The 22,165-nt window shown below is 44.7% G+C and overlaps 1 pseudogene; it reads left to right on the top strand.

The window, feature by feature from the left end:
- The first annotated feature begins 19,798 nt into the window (after nucleotides 1-19,798).
- LOC144129899 (uncharacterized) lies at nucleotides 19,799-21,084 on the top strand (annotated as a pseudogene).
- Nucleotides 21,085-22,165: the final 1,081 nt, after the last annotated feature.

The raw sequence follows: 22,165 nt of genomic DNA, 5'->3' as shown, positions 1-22,165 counted from the left end.
GTGGTAATTAGGCTTCACTGCCGGCACATTCGTTTGGGGTCGGAGAAGCTAGAAAAAAAAAATGGATAGGAACGCGTTTGCTATTGAAGAGGCTGGCAACCATCGATTTAGGAGGTCGTGTAGATATTTAGCGAAAAAAAAAAGAACGCCGAAGGATCGCAATCGCAATGAAAATATCATTATTACACGGGCAATTAAAAAAACAGTATTTAGCGCAAAAATGTAAACGCCGAAGGCGCGTAATCGCGGAGAAAATATCTTTGTTAGACGGACAGGTTTCTCAAGAAAAATAACCAGTATGAGGCTTGTGTGTTGTTTTGTTCGAAGTAACTTTTGAAAACAATGAATGTTGAACCTTATGCAGGTTACCCAGCGGTGGCGCAGTTAGCAGGGGCACCGGAATGTTTCCCAGCTAAGCCAGAAGAAAACCAGATCAAAGGCGCGGGGATATGAATGACGCGCAGTGGACGGTGAGCACCGCTTTCCTTGATTTTCTTTATTATATCTAGTGTTAATGAAAGCCGGACTGGTGCTTTATGTGAGTGCAGGATATTTCATGAAGACTCCACAGGATGTCAAATGATTTTTATGGCGTTCTTTCGGCGCTGAAATATGCAGCTTCAGTATAGGAGCTTAATACTAAACTTCTGACTGAAAAAGTAGAGGCTATTAAAAATAATTTTTTCTCGTTATACTTGAGCATTATTCCGTTCTCTATTTGAAGTTGAGAAATAGAAACTCCACCGGATTTTAAGCGCAGAATTTTCTGGGGCGCTCTTGAGCATCGACAGCTTTTTCAGATATTCATTTATCCATTTCTTTGTAAAGGAGTAAGCAATAAAGTCTCTATGAGTAATAAAGCGTAACACTAACTGCCGACGCTTGTCTCCTTGCGGAGAGATAACGGCAAAAAACACTTGCCAATTATGATGCCAAAGAGCTGAAGCTGCACTTTGGTAGTATTTACCTGTGCAATACAAAATGAAGAGTTTCTTTGTCATCGTACCTCTCTGCTTTCTGCTCATTGTATTCTTGTACCTCGACTATTTTCGTGCTCAGCATTTTTTTTAAATGCCCCTGAAATAACTAATGTGGGCGGAGAAAATAAAGGTGATTGAAATATTCAAGTAAATACTAGCTTGCAGGACAATCCGCGCTATGCCTAGATCACCCTTCACTATAAGTACAGTATAAGTGCTTTTGTACGCAGCAGGTAGTTTTTGGTTGTTCTTCCATAGGGCCTCATCTATCCTTCAGTGCTATAATCTATGCCTGTCAATAGGTGGGTGCTCCTCTGCCACCATGGGGGCTTTTAAGGAGCCCTTAATCACTTTCCGAAGGGAGTACATAAACTGGCTGAATCACAACATTTGGTTGTTATGGACACCGGAGCCAAATAAAGCACTTCTACAGGAAGTAGAGAACTCAGATTCGCCCGCGAAATTTAGTGATGCCTTTCCGGGGACATTTTGAAACACTCGATCTCCTCCGTGTAGCGCGTCTGCGCTTCTCGGTTAAGAGATGGCCATTGGTTACACTCTTATAGACCCCACGCAACTGCCATGGCCTCAGTCAGTAGCCGCGTCACTTCGGTGGGTCAGGAAGCTCCGCCCCTCCCACCCGGGAAACAACCGCGCGCTTTGCAGCCGGCCATAGGGTTGAGTAGGTAGGGCCGACGGACGAGCGCCGATCTTTTAACGTGCGTAAAGTGACAACAGGAGAAAGAAAAGCGCGAAGACGGTGAACTTCAGTTTTTGACTCCAGATAAGTGAGGTTCCAACAAACGCATTAAAAATGCTTGCTTGAGTATATTCGTAAAGTGGCATCCTTTGATATCCCAGGCATACCGCCACTTTATTCAGAGCCCTTTTCAGAACCCCTTTAATTTGCATTGCTGAGGGGAGGCTCCCACAGAAACCCATGCATTATAACACGCGCTGTACAAATGTGACATTGACCTGTTCTACTGAAGAAGTTTTTTCAGCGCTACAAAAACAAGAACACAGAAAGAAAGAAGTATACACAGAACGCGCCCGTCCTGTGTACTTGTTTTTGTAGGGCTGAAAAAACTTCTTCAAGAAACCATGCTTCACCGACTAGCCCCACAACGTGTTTTGTTAAGTGACCTTTTTTGCCGCGCTCGGCATTCGTGCATTTGCACATGAGAACAGGTCTAGATAAATGATAGAATAACGATGAAACATTTAGTGCTTGCAAAGGAGGACGAGCATGAAGAAGACAACACGTGCGTTCAAAGTTTCACCATGACATACAAACTCGCCCGGACAGATACTCTGAGAGAAAAACCTTTGCTCAGGTGCGCGTCTCTGCGGATGAGTGGACAGACAGGCAAATATGAGCGGACACGTGGGACCAACGCGACGAGACAGGACTCAGGAATTTCAATATGTAACTGTATATTTGATTTTACTGATTAAAAGAAATTGTGCCGCCAGTTGGATGTGCAGTCAATAGCGGTCACTGTTGCCCGATACCTTGTCGGTAAAGGTGCTCCTGCCTTACTAGCATTTGTGCAGAATGCATTTGATGCCCCAGGACGCGATTACAACGTTCCCTTATATTTATTTATTTCAGGCTCAAGCAGGAGTGAATAAACACTTTCTGCATACAATGAAGGGTATGAAAACTGTAACGATTAGCTCAACGGTACCAGCGTTGAAACAAAGTCCGTGGTCGGTCAGGCTTTAACTCTGAGCGATGACAACGAGGCTACAGGAATGCCCATCTTAGAGGGTAGCGCTGGTGAACACTCCCAAGGTTAGGTTGCACGCATCATGAATATCTTTAAAGTAGATTTGACAGCCATGGGTTCGGATCCCTCTAATAGCACGAGGATGTGCTTCTTCTGCTTTATTATCATTTATCTTTCAGCCATAAAGTGAATACACTACTCATTTTTCTTTAATCAGTATGCCAAATTGCAAAAAATAGAAACATTCCTCTACGCCATCCTTAGTTTAAGTGAATGTTGGTTTTCTTAATATTTTGTCATAACGAGCTCCTCATTTCCCACAATTTTTTTGCTCAACAGATACATCGTCCGGAACAACGGTAACTAAGTAATTCACGCAAATTAAAAGCAATAACGACCCAAGCGCACATAACTGCTGAACTCCTGAATGAACTCTGAGCTCATTTGAAAAGTGTTTTTAAATGACACTCGCTGTCATTTGTTTCTCAATTAGGCTTTAATCCACTGGATGATGCGAAAAAGGATGCCAGTTCCTGCTAGTTTGTATGAAAGCCTGCCATGTGGCACCTTATCAAACACGCCCAAATTCATGCGCACATAATATACTTTGAGTAACAGTTAAAAAACCTTGCCTAATATCGTGCTGATTATCAGGCGAAAAAATTGTGATCAATCAGTAGCTTTCAAAAGTAGGGGGTTAAAATATGCACCAAAATTTTGCAGCTACATGTAACATACACAGGTTGGTAACTGTCAAATGACAGTCGATCACCTTTCTTTAAACAGAGGAACCACATGTGTTTTTGCCAGTCAGAAGGTATTACTCCATTTGCTGATTCCAGTCTAAAATACCTGTGAAGAACCGTGATATTTGCTCAGCATATCGCCTGACGAGAATACAATGGGTTGACCATTGGGTCTGGCGGATTAGTAGAACTAAATGCAATAATAGACGGACTTATCAGCATTTTATATTTATTGCAGAGTTAACCTATCCAGACACTCGCTAAGAGAACTGCGTCAATGTGCACAGACCTTAGTTTACGTAAGCGTGGTTTTTTTACAGGCGTCTGCACTTCTCGTTGGAATGCCCGTCACACGTCTAGTTTAGCAACAAGTATCTTCCCGAACAGCAAATAAGCCCCGAGCTGTCCCTATAGTGCAGGGATTGCTGGATATCAGTTACCATATCAGTTAGCACAACGCCAGTGCACCGTGAGTAAGTTTAGAAACAAGAAGAAATCTTCACTCGTGAATTAGTTTGAAAAAAAAGCAGAAAGTTGTCAGTAAGCTCATAATAACAGTTAGCAAAAACTCAGAAGAACAACCCCCTCTCCCCCACCGATAGAAAAAGCTATAAGTTGCTTTTCACTGATGATAAAAGGAATTAAGAATGAGAGCTGTAGTGTTCGTTGTGAATGGATTGAGTAAGAAGCACGCCAGTCACTAATGCTGAAAACGGCAGCTATAGCATCGAAGGCATGTTTCCTTTTTTTTTTAATTGACTGCTAGGAGACTGTTTTCACCTGCTGGTGACTGCAGCCGTACGTGGCTTGGATTTATTCGGTCTCATTTTGCAACAGCTGACTGCAGTTGGCCCTTTAAGGCGTTTTGTAGACAAGCGTGTACATGGTGAACTGTGCGGTTTTTACGAGACTTAAGTGTATACTAAGCAACGATTTCGTGCTTTCATGTGAATTTAGCATCATTTATATCGCAAATAAGCTTGCTTTTTGTGCCATATCGCGAACGCAATAAAATTTCATAGAGCAGTGAGCTGCGTAGCACTTCAGCCATTTTTTACGGACAAATGTTTTGAACTTTGGAAAATAAAGTTTCTACTCATTTTATAGGCAAATTTGAATAATTAAAACAGAAACTTATTCCATAATCCCGCTGGCGTTTACTGTAAAAATCCCAGCACTTCAATACTGCTATTTCTAGCCACTGCGACATATACAATATTTTGCATATCTCTGTGAAAAATAAACGGGTGTTTTTTTTTTTTTGAGCTGGAGAAGAAGGACATTGTTTTTCTTGAAGTCTGACTATACTCATAAGCGCATAAATATTTGTTTTTTAAGGAAACAAGAAATGCCGCCGGAAGAGGGTTAAGGTGGTCATTCGGCTTCCCAGTTGTAAACGTGGATGACTACCGAGTGTAAAGAGCGATTGTCGTACCGAGGCCATGTTTCGCGCACACAGCCCTGGTATTTACGCAATTTAGAAGCAGGTGTAATTTTCGCAGCGGATTTTTACGTAACATACCTCATCGCATACATGCTAGTGGCACTTAATGACAACACTGCGATTCTAATTTTCAAACGTACGCCTGGAATGCTACCGTCACACATGTAGCTCCAAAGTTACAGTGCGCAAACGCTGGTAAATAATGCCACGAAGCGGCTCGACATTTGCAGAAAACTGCTTGAGATCGCGATATAAACAAAAAAAAATGCAGCAAAGGCGCAGCATACAATCACGGGAAGCGCCCCGGCTCTTTCGCGCGACAGGCAATTCATCAGCGTGTACTTTTGATTAAAACAGTAAATTAAAAGGAGACTAACTTTGTTTGTAAACAGCAACCAGTTGTGTTGCTACGGGTAGATAGACTGTAGACTGAGGCTGAAGAGAATAATCTGGGTAATAAAACGAAAGAAAAACGCAAAAAGAAACGTGATCGCAGTTCATGCGTTTAGTCTGTTTTGGTTTCACCTGGGAGGGGTTGATGCACATTAAAAGCACGAACCGAGAAGACTCACTTTGCGCTTCCTTGAAAACCGTGTGACTTTCAGGAGTGTTTTAACTCAACAACGTGATGGTGCTCCGTGCGGAACTCTAAAAAGAAGCAAACGATTTCACCCAAGCGGGCTAAACGCTGCAGCTTTGGTAGGGCTACCACGCTGGACACCCTCTTCTTATGCCGACGGTAGTGAGTTGGAATCCTACTACCGGAAGGACCCCGCCACAGAATTTTCTAATGGACACAATTGTGCGTAATGCATCATGGTACTGAACTTTTACTGAGCCTTTAGGTAAACTCATGCAATCACGAGCTATAGGAATTTCAAGCCCGGCCGACGTTCCTGTAAAACTCGGAACTCCGCAACCGGATTTCCGATACCAAACCACTGATACCACGGGCGACACCTTTCTCAACTGTTCTTTCTCCAGGGAAGCAGCACCACTACAAAAAGTACCTATATGCTTGTTAGCACAAACGGCTTTCCCCCCTGCGTCCCCCATATTTGAATACAGTAGCCTAGAATACTTTTTTTTTTGTAGCGAAAGCTACATTGGCCAAGAACTTGCGATTTCGCTGTGGCGGTGCTCCGAGGATGCACAGGGACAGACCTTGAGCCGTCACCTAGCAACCGCCGCAGTTTTACGGCCGCCGCGAGCTCACCGCGCCACCTGGCATGACGTCACACCGCGCGCCTCGCCGCGGAGTTACCCTTATTTGGTTCATAGTTGGTTCTTAAATTGAAAATGGAAATAAACCTGATCATTACTCAAATAAATTCTCTGAACTGTTTCCACCAAAAGGTAAAGTGTTTCAGACAGGGCGGATGCAATTTGAGCCAGCCCTAGAGTAACAGGAAGCAGAACAAACGAATGACTCCCTGTCAGAGGAAACACCCCGTCAATGACAGACGTCAATGACACACACACACACACACACACACACACACACACACACACACACACACACACACACACACACACACACACACACACACACACACACACACACACACACACACACACACACACACACACACACACACACACACACACACACACACACACACACACACACACACACACACACACACACACACACACACACACACACACACACACACACACACACACACACACACACACACACACACACACACACACACACACACACACACACACACACACACACACACACACACACACACACACACACACACACACACACACACACACACACACACACACACACACACACACACACACACACACACACACACACACACACACACACACACACACACACACACACACACACACACACACACACACACACACACACACACACACACACACACACACACACACACACACACACACACACACACACACACACACACACACACACACACACACACACACACACACACACACACACACACACACACACACACACACACACACACACACACACACACACACACACACACACACACACACACACACACACACACACACACACACACGCGCACGCACGCACGCACGCACAGACAGACAGACAGACAGACAGACAGACAGACAGAGATCGCGAACGAATGCTGCTCAAATAAGGCATTATAAAGAATTCTGAAATAAATGACATTAAGTAGGCTCATTCTGTTTCCGAAATGCGGTGGGTATGCACTGAACTTTTGATAGCAACAACCGATTGTGGCCGCAGTAAAGAACAAGCCGGTCAAGCCATGGTCTCCTGCTCCGTGAAACGTCGTTAGGAAAACATTTCTCATATCAACAGCGACATCAGCACTACTCTTCCAATCCATTTGCTGCGGACGATTCAGGCAGACTCGACATGCCGTTTCTTTCGTGCGACGAATTCCCAACGAGCGCCCCATCAAAAGCGCCGCTCTTGAATACGTACGAGCTTGGGACGTTTTTAGAAGGCACGTGGGGCATGGCACTGTGTGCAGTGTCAGTCCATGTCTGTGAACTCGACGGGTGCGCGCCGCATTTTGCCGTATCGACTTGGCGAAATTTAATGAACTGAAGAAAGATTGTCGGGGACAAAGTACCCGAGTCTATTGACTGGGCACTGTGGAGGAGGATTCAATGCCTGTATTTCCTGTGTTTATGCACTTACCGAGCCATGCGGGAAGGTATTGTGTCAATATTATGCAGATGTACCGATTTTGAGGCACTATTTTTTGAAGCCCCGTTCTACATCTGCATTCGCGGACGGCACAAGCCCGTTTACGTCATGCGGTTTACCAGGGCCTTAAATACAGACAATGTGCGTGAATCATGGGGTTTGTCATGTCTAACGTTGCAGTTATGTTCTACTGTCGCATTGTGATGCGTGGTTTCAGAACAGTGCTGCGCGTTTGTTGCTTCTGTGCACTGCGCGTTGCAGTCTAGATTCATAAGAGGAATCCCATTCGTTATAGAAAGCCGCTGTACATTTGAGCTTCATTCTAGTCGGTCCTTTGTAAAGAGAACCCATGGTGTTATGCGAATGCCAACCCTGTGCACTCGCAAGAGCACTGGTCTTGTGAGGGCGCAGTTATTATACATGTTTTTCATTTCCTTTTTCTTTTTTGTTTCAACCAGACCTAAGTTGTGCAGCTTTTGTATGCGGTGTTGTCAACGCGAGAACAAAATGGCGGAGTCGCGGCTATCTGCCGGAAAATCCCCAACGCGGATGCTAATATGTGGCACAAATAGCCCGTAACTGGAAAGAAAGTAATGTGATTGGATCTTCTCATTGTCCTCCAAAGCAGCTCAGTCTCTATCTTTCCAGTGTCCGCAGCTGCTGGGTCTAGACTGCCTGAAAACAAACCAAACTGATCTAGTTGGCAGTGCTGCTTCGGACTTATGCTGAAGCGAAATGGGCATCGATCGTCCTTAATGACCGCTACATGAAATTAGTAGCCCGAGGCAGTTGCTTTTGATGGAAATAAGCTCGTATCCTTCGGTGCGCAGAGTACTGAATGAACTGCAAGCTGTGCCTACTCTAGTCGACTGCTCTGTGCCGAAGTCTCGTTTCCTGCTTGGGGTGGCCTGATCTTTTAAGCTAGCGTGCAGAAAACCGCATTTTTCTTAGAATATTTTCTGCACTTCCACACCTCACGGACTCGCCCCCTTGGTGCGGGACGGACAATTGCACATACCTCTGAAAAATCTTTCTGTCTTTTTTTTTAATTTTTCATTCCTTCGTCTTCTGTGCACCGTGCACTTGTTTACTAGCAAATCGAGACGTTACTGCAGAGTGCTAATTTTGTTCACAATTGTGAACAGTTTATTCTAAAAAAAAAAAACGCGCCTCCTCCTTAACGCAAAGCCTCGAACAGTATTGACTAGAACAGACTAGAACATGCAAGACATTTCCTTGGGGTTATCACCATACCGACCAACGGTACCTGCAGAAGGCAAACATTGATGTTTGCGGCACTATAAGCAGCGTCACAACGAATGCCTTCTGTGCTCAGGAGGCTAGCTGCACAGACAGCCTGCATGGCTGGATCACTCTGGGACGCAGCATGATCAAATCGCATTGCTCGTCGAATGGACTGCGCCGTCATTTTCGTCATGACCTGAGCTTCCGAGCTTGACAGCTTTGGGTTAAACAATCCGACCAAAGCAGCGCCGTGCGCAAAAAGGGCAAAAAAGTGCTTGAATTAAGCTACCCGAGATGAAAAAAAAACACACTCAGAAACGTGCCCATAAATAAGAAGTCAATGACGAGCTCGATACAATCGCACTTCGTAAAACCGAGAACGCTGTCCCTCTTCAGTCGTTCAGCAAAATTGTCACGTTCTCGAAAATATAAATCCTGATGAGTTACATCATCATTCTCGTGAGCACATCAACATAGTGCATTGCCTAAATGTCCAGTAATGCGAACAGTGTTTCGTGTAGGCTCTTTCCAGGTGTCTCTGAAATACACGTGAAAGCTCTGTGAGTATGCGTGGGGGATGTGTGGTCTTAAGTGCGTAATGTTGTGATATGCCACTATCGCTTCCCGTATACTTGCTGTGTCTTCATTTCGGACATTCCTTCTTTCTCTCTTCTATTTTGATGACGATGCCAGGCGAGCGGATCGCAATTTCAAGATTCTACAAACTATTGTCTGCGTCTCACGTTGAGATATCAGAAATTACTGCAATAAAGCACTTGCCTGAAGACACCTAGGGCAGGAAGAAAATACTTGATGCGCTGTCACACCTGTACGTGAATTCCTTTGTTTCCTTCCACAGTACACAAAAAACCCCACAGTGGTGGCTCAGTGATCAGGCCGCTGGACTGCTAAACCCTTGGACGCGTGTTCGATCCAGGCCGCTGCCACCACGTTAGAATGGAGGCGAAACGCAAGACACTCATGTGCTGCGAAATATCAACGCACGTTATAGAATATCAGGGGGTCGCAATGCAACCGTATCCTTTCACTGCGGTGTTTCTTATGGCCTATGTCGCTTTGGGACGTTAAATTCCATATACCTGCCAGTACACCAAAAAATCCCTAACTTCACTTCGTCATTTTAGACATACTACTTTATTTTTATTTTAACTTGCGTTAATTGTTTTAGAGAGCAGATACCTGCAATAACCATCGTCAGTGCCATGCATAACAAATTGTCAAGATTGTGTCAATCATGACTTTTTGCCTCAAGACAATTTTTTGAATAGCAGAATAGGATGAGAACCGGCTGCTTTCAGTTGTCAGACTGGCTTTCGAAATGATGATAAATATTTGCCTTGATAGATGAGCTTTCAGTGCCTCCCGAGAAAGATGACTGAGAAAACTGGGCGAGGAGATTTTCATGTTTTGAAAGGTAAGTGGATTTAGGTTAACGAGAACTGCGCCTTAGAGGCCTCCACAATAACTTAGACCACTCGCAGGACTTTAAAGGCTAAACGGGCTTCGAAATTTAAGTCAACAATAGCGTATTTTTCAGTGGCTTTAGTTGGAGCGGAAAAGTAGGATACTGCCGCCTGAAGCCTGCACAAGGACGGGACAGAAACGGGCACACCGCTGTAGCAATAAAATGGCAATTTATAAGCGAGGCCAAAGGAAACAAAATAAGCAGCAATTAATGCTCGCCCACTTCCCCTCAGATTTGGACGAAATGAGTATAACAAATCTATTGGCGAAGCGTGTTTCCAAACAGGAATAAGACCGTGCCGAGGCTAATTGTATAGCTGTGCGATGCAGACAGACATTGAAGTCGTCGTTTGTAGTAGCATGCATTCAGATTCTACGCACCGAGATCCAGAAGTGGAGGCAAAACAAGGCAGGTGGAGAGATCCTGTCAGAGGGGTTGGAGGAATGGACACTCCGAGCTGAGTGAAGATTAAGCCGAAGAGAGACCACAGCGCATACACTCTAAACGCAAATCCGCCTAAATGGGAGTAGAAAGGGAGTAAGTTGTCCTGTAGCACACTTCATTTTAAAATTGGGAGTTCGCTACTGGACAGCTTACTCCCTTTTTTACTCCTTTCCGTTTAAAGTGTAAAAGACTCGCAAGTGCCAGCGGCGAAGGCGAGTGTCGAGTGTTGCATCCGACATATGCACAGAGATTTAAAGTGCATTCACAAGCAACTTCAAAACACGCTATCCAGACTGTCTCCCTCTACATTTATTAAGAACTATAGGAGAAAGCCTTGAATTACTTTTTTTTTACTTTGCTTGAAAATGAGATACTACCGTCGGAAAACGAACGCATGATTGCGAGTTCAACTGCAGAGCGTCATACGCACTGTGCCACAGGACTGTTTGCCAGCGAAAATTTAGGCTTATGACAATAGAGATAACTATATACTCATTACGAGTGCTCATAAAACGAAATTCTTGCGCTTAGAATCATTGATGACAATTACTTTTTTTTTGTTAGCATAGAGTGCCCAAAGTGCCAAACATCCAAGGTAACGTTTCGTTATATTTTCATTTGATTTTATATGTCCATAAGTAACATGGGAACGCGAGGGTCAATAGCTGCAAGGAACAAATTGAAATAGCCAGCACCCTCAATTACATATAGAACTTGCGGCTACAAGATGACACCTTGCACATGACTGTGCGGCTTCTGATGGTTTTCTGCTTTTTTATACTTACTGCCAAAAGACGAGTCATTAATGTCAAATTAAAAAATCTCAGTTTAATTTAAAAGTTCTTTTAGTGCAGCTCGTTTTCATATTGACTAAAGATAAGTGTGCTCTCTCTTACTTTTCTTGCACATCATGCAGACTATAGTAACGGAAGTCTTTATAACAAATCCGTAGCTTTTTGGTTTTAGTTATTTAGTTTTCTAAGTTGATTGAAGCCGGATAACTGCGATAAATTACATAAATTACCGCATGTCTAATCACTCGCTTTCAAACCATTTGTTTCACTTTGCGCATCGTTTAGTACCAGGGACACTTTCGGCAGTATTAAAGTCTAGACACCAGAGAAAATCCGTGAGCATTGCGCTAATACACACCCGATACCAGGAAACCCTTCTTTTAAGCTTTGCGCTGCCTAGTACAAAGATGACGCCAGTGCCGGCGGAAGAGTGGGCGCTGTCTATGCCTTTGTTCCCATGCCTGCACGTGCCTCTCTTGCGAACAAAGGTTTGACGGAGGCGCATGATTAATTACTGTCGCGCTCGCTTGGCGTCGGCTTACAAGTTGTTCGCGCCGCGACAAGACAAAGCCGCATTACCCTGCCAAAGTTTCATACCTGTTTTTCTGCTACTTTTTTTATGTGTCGCTGTTTTCCAGACTGGACTTAATATTGTTCTAGTGTGTTTTCGCTTCGTTTGAGTGGGGGGGGGTCTCTTCGGCTGGCGTTCTCCTCAGCTCCATGTTGGCTGCTAAATTCGCCGAATGTGTTTACCTTGGATTGGGACGTCGTGTTTTTTTTTACTACCAAAACACTTCATGATGTCAAACTTAACCAAGAATCTGTGGTGCAGAAGAAATAAAGATTGCCGCTAGTGGGATTCGAACCCGCGGCGACGCCGACAGATCTGCTTCGCTGGCCACTGCACGAAGGCACTATGCTATCGCCGCAGCCAATCGCACCTCGTGTTATTGTTGTTGTTGCCTAAAAGTGATGTCACATACCCACAGTGGGGGGTTGGCCATGGTTTGGTGCCGATCCAAACAGGAGGAAATTCAAGCAGGTTTATTTCAAGCGGCTCATAAGAATAAATAGAGAAATGTTTGAAAACAAATAACGAATTTTGAGAGATCTTGAGGAAACACAGCGGTGAGTGTTTAAATAAATAAATTTAAAGGAATAATCACAAATAAATTAATTTTGAGCAAAAAAATAAAGGCAATGAAGAGTTAAGGCGCAACGCACTCTCATGCTGTGCATTGCATATCGTCGTCTTCATCAACTTACATCTGCGGCGCGAACAGATCAGATCAGCTTAACCTCGATCAGAGCTTAACCTTAGTTTAATATCGTCGCCAGACGTACAGCAGACCCAGCAACTGAACACCATGCAGCAAATAGGCTAAACGCATGCTTTCGCATGTCTGCTCGGTTTAGCTACGTTAAAACCCTACCACTTTATTTATGTTCTTCGTATGCCCCTTTTATTTCAAGTCTAATGTGCCGCGTTTGAAATCCCTGTGTTCAGGCTAGAATGTTCATCGCATTTCGACTTTCGTTTTGTAACACGGAAGACCTAACTGTGCAAGCTGAGAACAAATGCGCCTTCTGTGCTTGGTCACGTAACGGGCGCACATGAGCCGCAGAAATGTCAAGTGACACCGCCCGACGGCCTACACGGCAGCCATTTAAATGTACTTCTTACGCAGCGTAGGGGGGATATAACTGACTGAGAAAAAAAAACATTTGCCAATCAAGAACCGGTAGCTTTAGGGAAATCGTGAGTCCAGATGCCCAGCTGCTGGAGCATATTTTTGTTCTCGGGCCGCGATTATATGAATGCACAGTTGAGCGCAGCCAACTCCCACGCCAGATCCACGCTGGTAAAAAAAAGAAGAAAATAAAAAGCCGTGATACATCTCGTATGTCCGTGTCTGTTTGAACACCCACTATGCCTCACCTTTGCTCGTCCTCGCTGCGCGCCCTGCCGTATGCGTGTCGACGTACGCATTCGTCCGCTGCAGTTTAAGCTGCTCGTCCCACGCGTAGCTGCCAAGTGCAGCAACCCACGCCAACGCTTGGGTTCCGCGGATTTGTGCATTTTATTAGTTGCACTGCAAAATGCCCTTCTGCCTTACCATGGGATATCCTATCCAGCCTCTCAAAGCGCTACGAGCCGTAGGAGGGACCGTGAAGGGGTGAACCCTTATTTCGGTCTGTGCTAAGCTCTGTTATTTGTTCGTTTGAAACGCTGATGGCCCTTTCTTGATGACTTAGCGACTTTCTTGTTTGCGACTTTTTGGTGGTGGGTGAAATATGCATCAGCATTGAAATGCTTTGGTTCTGAGATATAAGGAAGAAGCTGTGAATGCTTTGCCTGCAGATTATACACAGATTTCTGGAAGGAGCTAGTTATGCGGAGAAAGTGGCCAACAAAGGGGAGGGGGGGGGGAGGGTAGGGGTTGATAATCAATGCACAAAGAGCGCGCCCACGTTTATTCCATAGTCAAAGCTGTTTTCACTCCAATGAATTGATAAAGCGCTCAACTTCCGCTGAAAAAAGTACAATCTTACAGAAAAGCGACTAAAAGCCTTTTAAATCTGCCCTTTCTAAAGTTACTTCAATTGAGCACTGTGTACAATTGCTCATGAAAGAAAAGTACTCAATACAACCTGCACAAAAAAATTGGCCAACTAAAGAGAGTAGTGCATATTCGAAACAAACTCATAATTGTTTTTGCAGTCCTTATTAATAGCGACGATAATAATGAAGAGTCCGCGGCTTCCTTCGTGAAAAAGAAGGTACTCGCTAATGGAGATTTAGTGTAGTGCAGCGCCGAATAAATAAATGGCACTGTAGCTTCTATGCCACTGTAGTAAGCAGCTGGCTTGGAAGACCTGGTTGACTTCGTGGAATGCAAGCGGTATGTCAAAACACTCCATAGAACACGTACGGTGTGCCAAGTTTTGCTCTTTGATTTGTTCATCTGACATGGTGGTCGAAGAATATAATCGCGGGAAGAAAAAACAACGACACAGAAAACAACAACCCTGGTATGCAGAAACAGCATCGCACTACCGACGTTCCAAGAGAATCGAATTAAGACCTGAGGTCGTGACGGGGGAAACAAACGCAAATAGCGAGAGGAAAGAGAGAGAGAGGGAGAGAGAGAGAGAGAGTGAAACGCACTCCTGAAATACCGACTATGGAGTTTTTCTTCAAGTCCGCTTGTCAAAGAATTTCAGTCTCGCACGCTTGACGTGATTTGGGAACAAAATCCAAACTCCCAAGAAATTTTCAGCCGCGCTGGGGTGAATGAACACTTTGGGTTTTTATGTATTTTGTTTCCCTGCATGAGTTTGCTCAAGCTTCCTTTTCGTTTTCCGGGGCACGTTCGTTGTTTGAAAATATTCTTTTTTGTCGACTTTAATTTTTCCCTTCCTTTCTCTTGCGCATCTGTTCAAAACTCGCATTCTGTGAGGCATAATTGGTTTGGGCGCAGCTTTGCGTGAGTGACTCCACAGCCGGCGGGACTTGGAGGCCGCGCATCGCTGGCTGCGAGTTCCCTTCGGTGTTAGGGAAAGGAAATGGCGCCACATCGAATTGGGCTGGCGTCTCCAGGCCTCTCCTGTGTTTTGCGGTACGAAGGCGCGTGAAGATGGCAAGAACCGTCGAGCGCTGCTATTGCGACTTTTTTTTTATCGTCGACGCTGCACTATATCGTCAGACGCTAGATGAGTATATGCACGATCCAATACGACGGTGCTTGTTTGGCTTAGTTAACTAGAGCGTGCTTGTGTCGCCTGTGTATAGCAGACGCTGCCCGCATGGGAATGCAAATTAAGGTGAGATTCAGGACTTAAAAAAGAACTGGCATACCGCGAGAATTTTCTTGGAGTTAATAGGTTATGTAAAGCATCTCTGTACAATCGCTCGGAGCAGTAGCATTTTTAAACTGAAATAAAATTGAGCTAACTCATTAAAACAGGGCGTATGTTAAGAACTTCACAATAGTAACAGAGCCGCAACGAAGGAGTTTACCGATGAAACCCGTAATTAAAGAAAAATTAAGATATTCTAACGTGAAGGATAGAAAATTAACTATCTAAATACTTTTTAATGAAAGAACTGGTTATTTTTGATGGGATTTATATTTCTTAAAAAAATTCCAGCTTTCTTGGACATCGCTTTTAACTGTGACGCAGCTGTGGAGTACTGTGTGACACTTTTATTAACAATTAAATTGTTGGGAATGGTCTAATCCGATACGTAGCGAAATCCTGCTTTTTAGATTTGCCCTTTGTCCGCATCGAGTGATAGAGACTGCCGTGGAAAATCAGTAAGGTGCGTTTTTGACAATAAATGGAAGGAAAACTACAAGCGTCGCGAGAAGGGATCTCCGGATATATTGATTGTTATGGTGCAGTTATACGGTATGATAAAATATTGCCTTAATAAAGAACCTCTCATTTAAAAATGCGCTTGTCTAGTATTTCTGATTAGGTACAGTTTGCTCAAAATGGAACCAGCACTCGGAATAACATTCGATGTTTGTACTTGAGGCAATAAAGTTTTATTCCACGTAAAAAAACGTTTTGCTTTCAGAATTAGTTAGCATACGTCTGTGAGTTAACTAAAGGCGGTTATGATTTGTGATAGCACGTTGGGCAAATTTTCTTGATTCTTGATATCAGGCGGTGCACGCCCTCTATATTGAGGGGATCATAAAGTGTCGTCAGGAGGAGAGCGCCAGAACTTCAAGCAATAGCGTTAGGTTTGGTGCCTGACTTGGTGTAGTGAAGGGTGCAGCGGCGTGAGTCAAAAATAAGTCGTTTCATAAAAATTTCCGATAATTTATGCAGCTTTTAACGAAGGAATAGCAAATTTATCAAGATGCATGTGTCAAAGCGGCGTTTCGTTTTTAGAACAAAGAGACGCTGAATGTGTCACTTTTTATAGTAAAGATACTGAATATTGAGATGATTTATCACTTGAATTGGCCAGCTGTCGGTTCGCATACTTCGGCCTCGAAGGATGTTTTGTGATTGCGCCGATCTATAACTTTTTATTTTTTCTACTAGTAAAACTCGTGAATCGACTTCTAGTAAAACTATGTAATATTGGGCTACTAAGGAATACTCTCACCACTGCTACTAAGGAATACTCTCACTACTGTTACTAACATTACAACTTCCACGCCATCTACCGCTACTACTACCACTAGTACATTATTACTACTACAGTTCCTGCTGCTTTCAATAACTAGCATGGCCTCTGTTAACAGTACCACGACCCGCAAGCAATCACCAAGTCATGGACATTCGCAGTGTTATTAATACTATAACCGCTACCGCCAGCACTACTACACTATTCTCACTGCTGAAATGGCAATTATTGATACTTGTATGGCTGGGGGGCTACCAACGCCGCTACCACCAAGCACTACAAGGCTAATAACTCGTCCTCTGAAGAAATAACGGTAACCTGTTTCGTTATCCGGAGTAGATTCAGGCATGTATTTTCTCACTTTAAAACGATATTTGTGCATTCGTTGCATTTGTTCATTGCTTGCTCACCACCACCACTGTAAGCGTCCTCGGCGCGAAGTGCGAACAGTTTATTCGTCGCCGTGATTGACTATGTACCATTAGCACCTGTTAGTGCATTATGGCCGGCACGACGTGATGGCAATGAACTTAGTATACGAAAAGTAAGGTCAGAGATTTGACGAAAGCACGTCTCTTCTGCACGGTTTCTGTTTTACAGAAAAACAGGAAAGTTGGCAAGAAAAGAAAAACGATAACAACAAGAAAGCCTTCTTAACGATGGGAAGTGAGGAGCGAGGCAGGTTATAAAAATGCTTGCAGAAATGGCAAGGTGAAAGTTAAAAGAGCCGAGAGAACTTGTAGCTTAACGAAGCTTAACCAACAGCCGTCACAGTGGCTGATTGGTTATGGTGCTTGGCTGCTGACCCGAATGAAGCGGGTTCGATGCCGACCCCGGCGGTCGCTTTCCTATAAAGGCGAAATGCTAAAGGCCCATGTACAGTGCACTATAAAGAATGTCAGGTGGTCGAAATTATCCCGAAGCACTCCACTACAGCGTCCCTCAAAGCCAGAGCCGCTTTGGAACGTTAAACCTCATTAACCAAACCAACCAAAAAATGTAGAGTGCTCAGTGAGATTACAGTGACTGCATATGCAAATACCAAAGCTTAACCGAAGCTTAAGACGAAGCTTAACCAACAATCTTGAGAGCGTTTCGGACACAGTGTGCCGCGAAGGTTCGCTAAAAAGATGCGCCTAGTTTATTCGAGACCTCAGTGCAACCTAAAGTAGCTCAGCCAGACCTCGACCGTACCCATTCATCTTCTCGGAAACGTGTCGCGGTGCCGTGGGATCCCAAAATCAGCGAGGCCAGAGCTCGCATTTATCACGCCTTTAATGTGGCCGTCGTGCACATGCCGACAAAGGACCTGGAGTATGGTGTCATAAATACCAAAGGTACGCGTCACAGGGAAACATTTACAGCGGGTTGTTTACAACATTTCCTGCCGCACATTCTAGCCACTTACGCATTAGTAGAATAGAAATCTATGAAATATAGATCAGAGACGGGGAAAACAAATTGGCGGTGGTTTAGCTCTGGTTAAACCTGGAGTAACGCGACAGCTACAGCTCGCCGAGTGGAACTTTTTCAGTTGAATTGCAAATTCAGTCTTTCGCCGCTCCGTTGCTGTTGCCTTCGTGACATGGCACATACTAACAACGGGGGATTGGCCAGGGTTCAGTGAGGAGAGCCCAAAGAAGAGGCTTAACTGGTACCAAGCTAAAGTTTGTGCCTTGGGTGAAATTTCAGAGTAATTTAAAAGAAAAGGAAAATAAAATAAAAATATCTGGAAAGAATATATGAGAATTGGATATATGAAAATACCGAAACGCTCTTTTAAATGCGGAAATTTTGAAAACAATTAGCAATGGAACCTACCGGTAGCTGTTATGAAATTGTGGAGGTATTCGCAAACCTGAAGCAATGCAAAACCCTTGGCGCTCGCGCCGAAAGAGAGGAGGAGGGGAACCGACAAAGTGAGTCCCAAATTTGTAATGGGAATTTCTAGGTGTGCTCTCCTCTGATGTGCAAACCTCCGGCAAGAGAGTAGGAAATGCTCTAATGTTTCGACTTCACCACAAGCCGCACAAAGGTTTGAGGGACCAAACCAGCATCTACATAAGTAAAGATTTAAACGGGGAATCCTGCACCGCATGAGTGTCATTGCTGCTTCATTTTCGTCCTACTTGACACGGCGCATGCGCATAGCGGTGGCAGCTCGGTTTCGCCGGCGCGCCGCGCCGCCGGCAGCAGCAGCCGCTCCGCACCCCGTGACCAACCAGGTGACAGCCTGGCACCGCAGCCACAGGGTGGCAGCGCAGCCACGGCGTGGCGGCGCCGCCACGCTGGAGGCTCGAAATGCTGCTGTAATGTAGCTATCGCTACAAAAATGCGGCCTCTGTTGCTATCGCTGAAATCCCGATGAGCACCGTAGCCCTTAGAAACAAGGACGGAGGGAAGATGAGACAATGCATTCGCTATCTTTAAACTCACTATAATTTGTGTGTTTGAACAAGTGGAAGTGTATGAGTTCTATGCTTGAGCATTCCTTTTTATTTATAAGCGCTGCAGGAGTCATCATGTTACATTAAGTTCTCAGCGCCCCGTACCGACCTACAGCGCAGTTGTTCCTGGAAGAGAGCCTACGTGTTGGCCACTGTTCCTAAATGACTTCGTGCCTATTTCTGGTCTCATTGTTTGGTCAGACTGCAATCCACACGCTTAGTCATAGCGATAAATATCTTCGAGTCTACGGATGTTCGTTTTTTTTTATATAGCATGGGCTACACTCGCCTAGGTTGAGCAGTTTTGCGTGGGTCCTGGAGAGCCATGTTGCGCATGCGCGAGGAGCAGTGACGTCACACGGCGCACAGCTGGCGCGCCGGAGGATTACCCCCTGAACAGCTTTCAGGCCTGCGCCCAAAATTTTGACGCCACATCCGGCAGGCTGACACTTGCAGAAGCCGCATCGCCAGAGACATGATTTTAGTCCCTGCTGTTTTTTTCTTTATTCTCTCTTTCACGCTCCCTGCGCCACGCGGGCCGGTTGGTTGCAGCGGCGTGGTCGCGTTTGTCGTCTCTCGTCGTTGTTTTGCGGCAGTTTTGTTTCCGTGTGCGATGTGCAGCGGATACTAAAATGCCGAACAAGTGTTGTGTGCCGGGGTGCACCGGCAATTACGATACGGGCAGGAAGATACAAGTGTTTTCTTCCCCAAAAGACGACGACACTTTCAAGTGGTTACGCGCCATTCCAAGGAAGGACTTCGTGCCCACTTCGTACACTAAGGTAAGTAATGTTTATTGTACTGTTATGTGCTCCTGGTTGCTTTTACTTAATCAGCACGTTTATTGTGATACTTCCGAGGCCCAGATAGATTGATTGTGGCCACATTTCTTTCTCAAACACGCTTATAGACAAAGCGGCTAGCATTAGGCTATTTTAATAAGTGGATTATGAGATGTTTACGGAACGTTTGTACGTTTGTGCAGGTTTGCGCCGATCATTTCGACGCTTCATGCATCTAGACAGCGACATCGTACACGGATCCAAGAAGAGAAAATGTTCTTACAGTTCGATTGCCAGTACCGCGGATGCGCCGTGGATCGGTGCCTACCGTATTTCCCAACTGCCCTTCGTACCTTTCAGCACCAGACAACAGCAAGGGAGAACCACCTGATGCTAAGAGGAGCCGACTAGAAGCTTCCCAACTCGTCAATGCGGTCAAAGGATCACTGGCGTCATATGAAGCGGAGCAGGAGAGAGACCAATTTTCGTCACTCGAAGAACTAAAGGCGCGCCTGCAAGTGGCCTCAGTGTCAGTGCAGTGGACTGTGATTCATAAAGAAAAGTTTACGATGTTTTTGAACATCACCAACGATCGTGAACCTTGGTTGAAGTCGTCGTTGACAGTGTTCGAAAACCTCCCAGTCTCAGCCTGCTACCAAGGATCCGCGATCAAGAATCTTGATAGCGCTGTTGTACCAGACTCGGTTTTCAAAGTAAGCTCCTTGTTGGAAATTTTGAACAACCTGTGCATGCTGTCTGACGAGTCTGGCGAGCGTTGTAGTTCTCGCCACCTGTCGCTTGCAGTAAATTTCCTTCTAGACAAATTGGAAGAAAGCAATAATGAAAACAAGAAAGGGGTTGTGAAATTTTTAAAGTAACAGCTAACACTGCTCTCCGCAGAGCGTATTCAGTACAGCACACAGGTAATGGTGTTTGCATGCATTCTCCACACAATATCGCCGCATGCCTACAAGTATTTGAGAAAAACAAGTACTCTAGCCTTGCCCCATCTGAGCACTATTAGGAAAGTGTGCTCATCTGTAAAATGTTCCCAGAAATTGATTCTTGTGATGCAACTTTCCTTCAGTATGTTTCCCAGAGATTTACACATCTGCAGCCACATGAAAAGACAGTGATCTTGATGCTTGACGAAATTCATATCAAGCCTTGTTTTGATTATAAGGGGGGGGGGGGGGGGGGGCAGCATATGTGGTGCTGCAGTGAATTCCAGCGAGGCAGCCACATCTGTACACATGTTTATGATACAAAGTTTGCTGAGCTCATTCAAGGAGGTAGCACACATTCTTCCGGTAAAAACCATGCAGGGCGACCAACTTCATGCCATGCTGAAGAAGGTGATCATACGCTTAGAAGAAATTGAGTACTGGCTCATAGCCATTGTTGATGACACTAACTCTCTAAACAGAAAGGCAATGAAGATGTTTCTGCCAAAGCCAATGCTTCGTCATGTTTATCCACATCCGGCAGATCCTGATCGGCCATTATTTTATGTGGTAGATGCTGTATATCTTTTGAAGTGTATCAGAAACAATTGGCTGAATCAGAAAAATGTGGGGACTTGCTTTTTCTACCTACGTTTTGAGCTTTCAAAGAATGATCTTCGTCCTGAATGCAAAATGTCTGCCTCATTTAAGAAATTGAGAGATTTACATAAAGAGGAGTCATCTCTACTGATAAAGTCTGGGTATGGCTTGGCATCCAAGGCACTTAATCCGAGCAACTTGGAACGGCAAAATGTGAAGCTGGTACAGCAGGTTTCTAATCTGCACATAGCCACAGCCCTGGCAGCTCGCAGTGGTGAAGCTGATTTTCAACATGCGGCAGCAACAGCACATTTCATCAAAATCATTCTTCGCTGGTGGAGTATTGTCAACGTAAAAACGCCAAATAAAGGCTTCCATCATCGTACTGCTTACGAAGAATCCATGTCTTGCAGTACAGATGACCCAAAAGTAGCTTTTCTGAATGGTTTCATTACCTGGCGTGATGTCTGGGAATTTTATGGGCATGACACTGGGGTCCTTACCCAGGACACATTTAGTGTCCTAAGGCTATCTGCTCAATCCTTACTGGCATTGGCAAAGTATTGCATAAGTGAACTTCATTTTAAGTACGTTTTACTAGGGAAAGTTCAAACGGATCCTCTCGAGAGTCGTTTTGCACAGTACCGGAAAGTGGTAAATATCAGTAAATATG

The sequence above is a fragment of the Amblyomma americanum genome, chromosome 4, assembly GCF_052857255.1.
Source record: "Amblyomma americanum isolate KBUSLIRL-KWMA chromosome 4, ASM5285725v1, whole genome shotgun sequence".
Taxonomy (NCBI): Eukaryota; Metazoa; Arthropoda; class Arachnida; order Ixodida; family Ixodidae; genus Amblyomma; species Amblyomma americanum.
The sequence above is the reverse complement of the archived record's forward strand: the minus strand, read 5'-3'. Positions and strand labels throughout refer to the sequence as shown.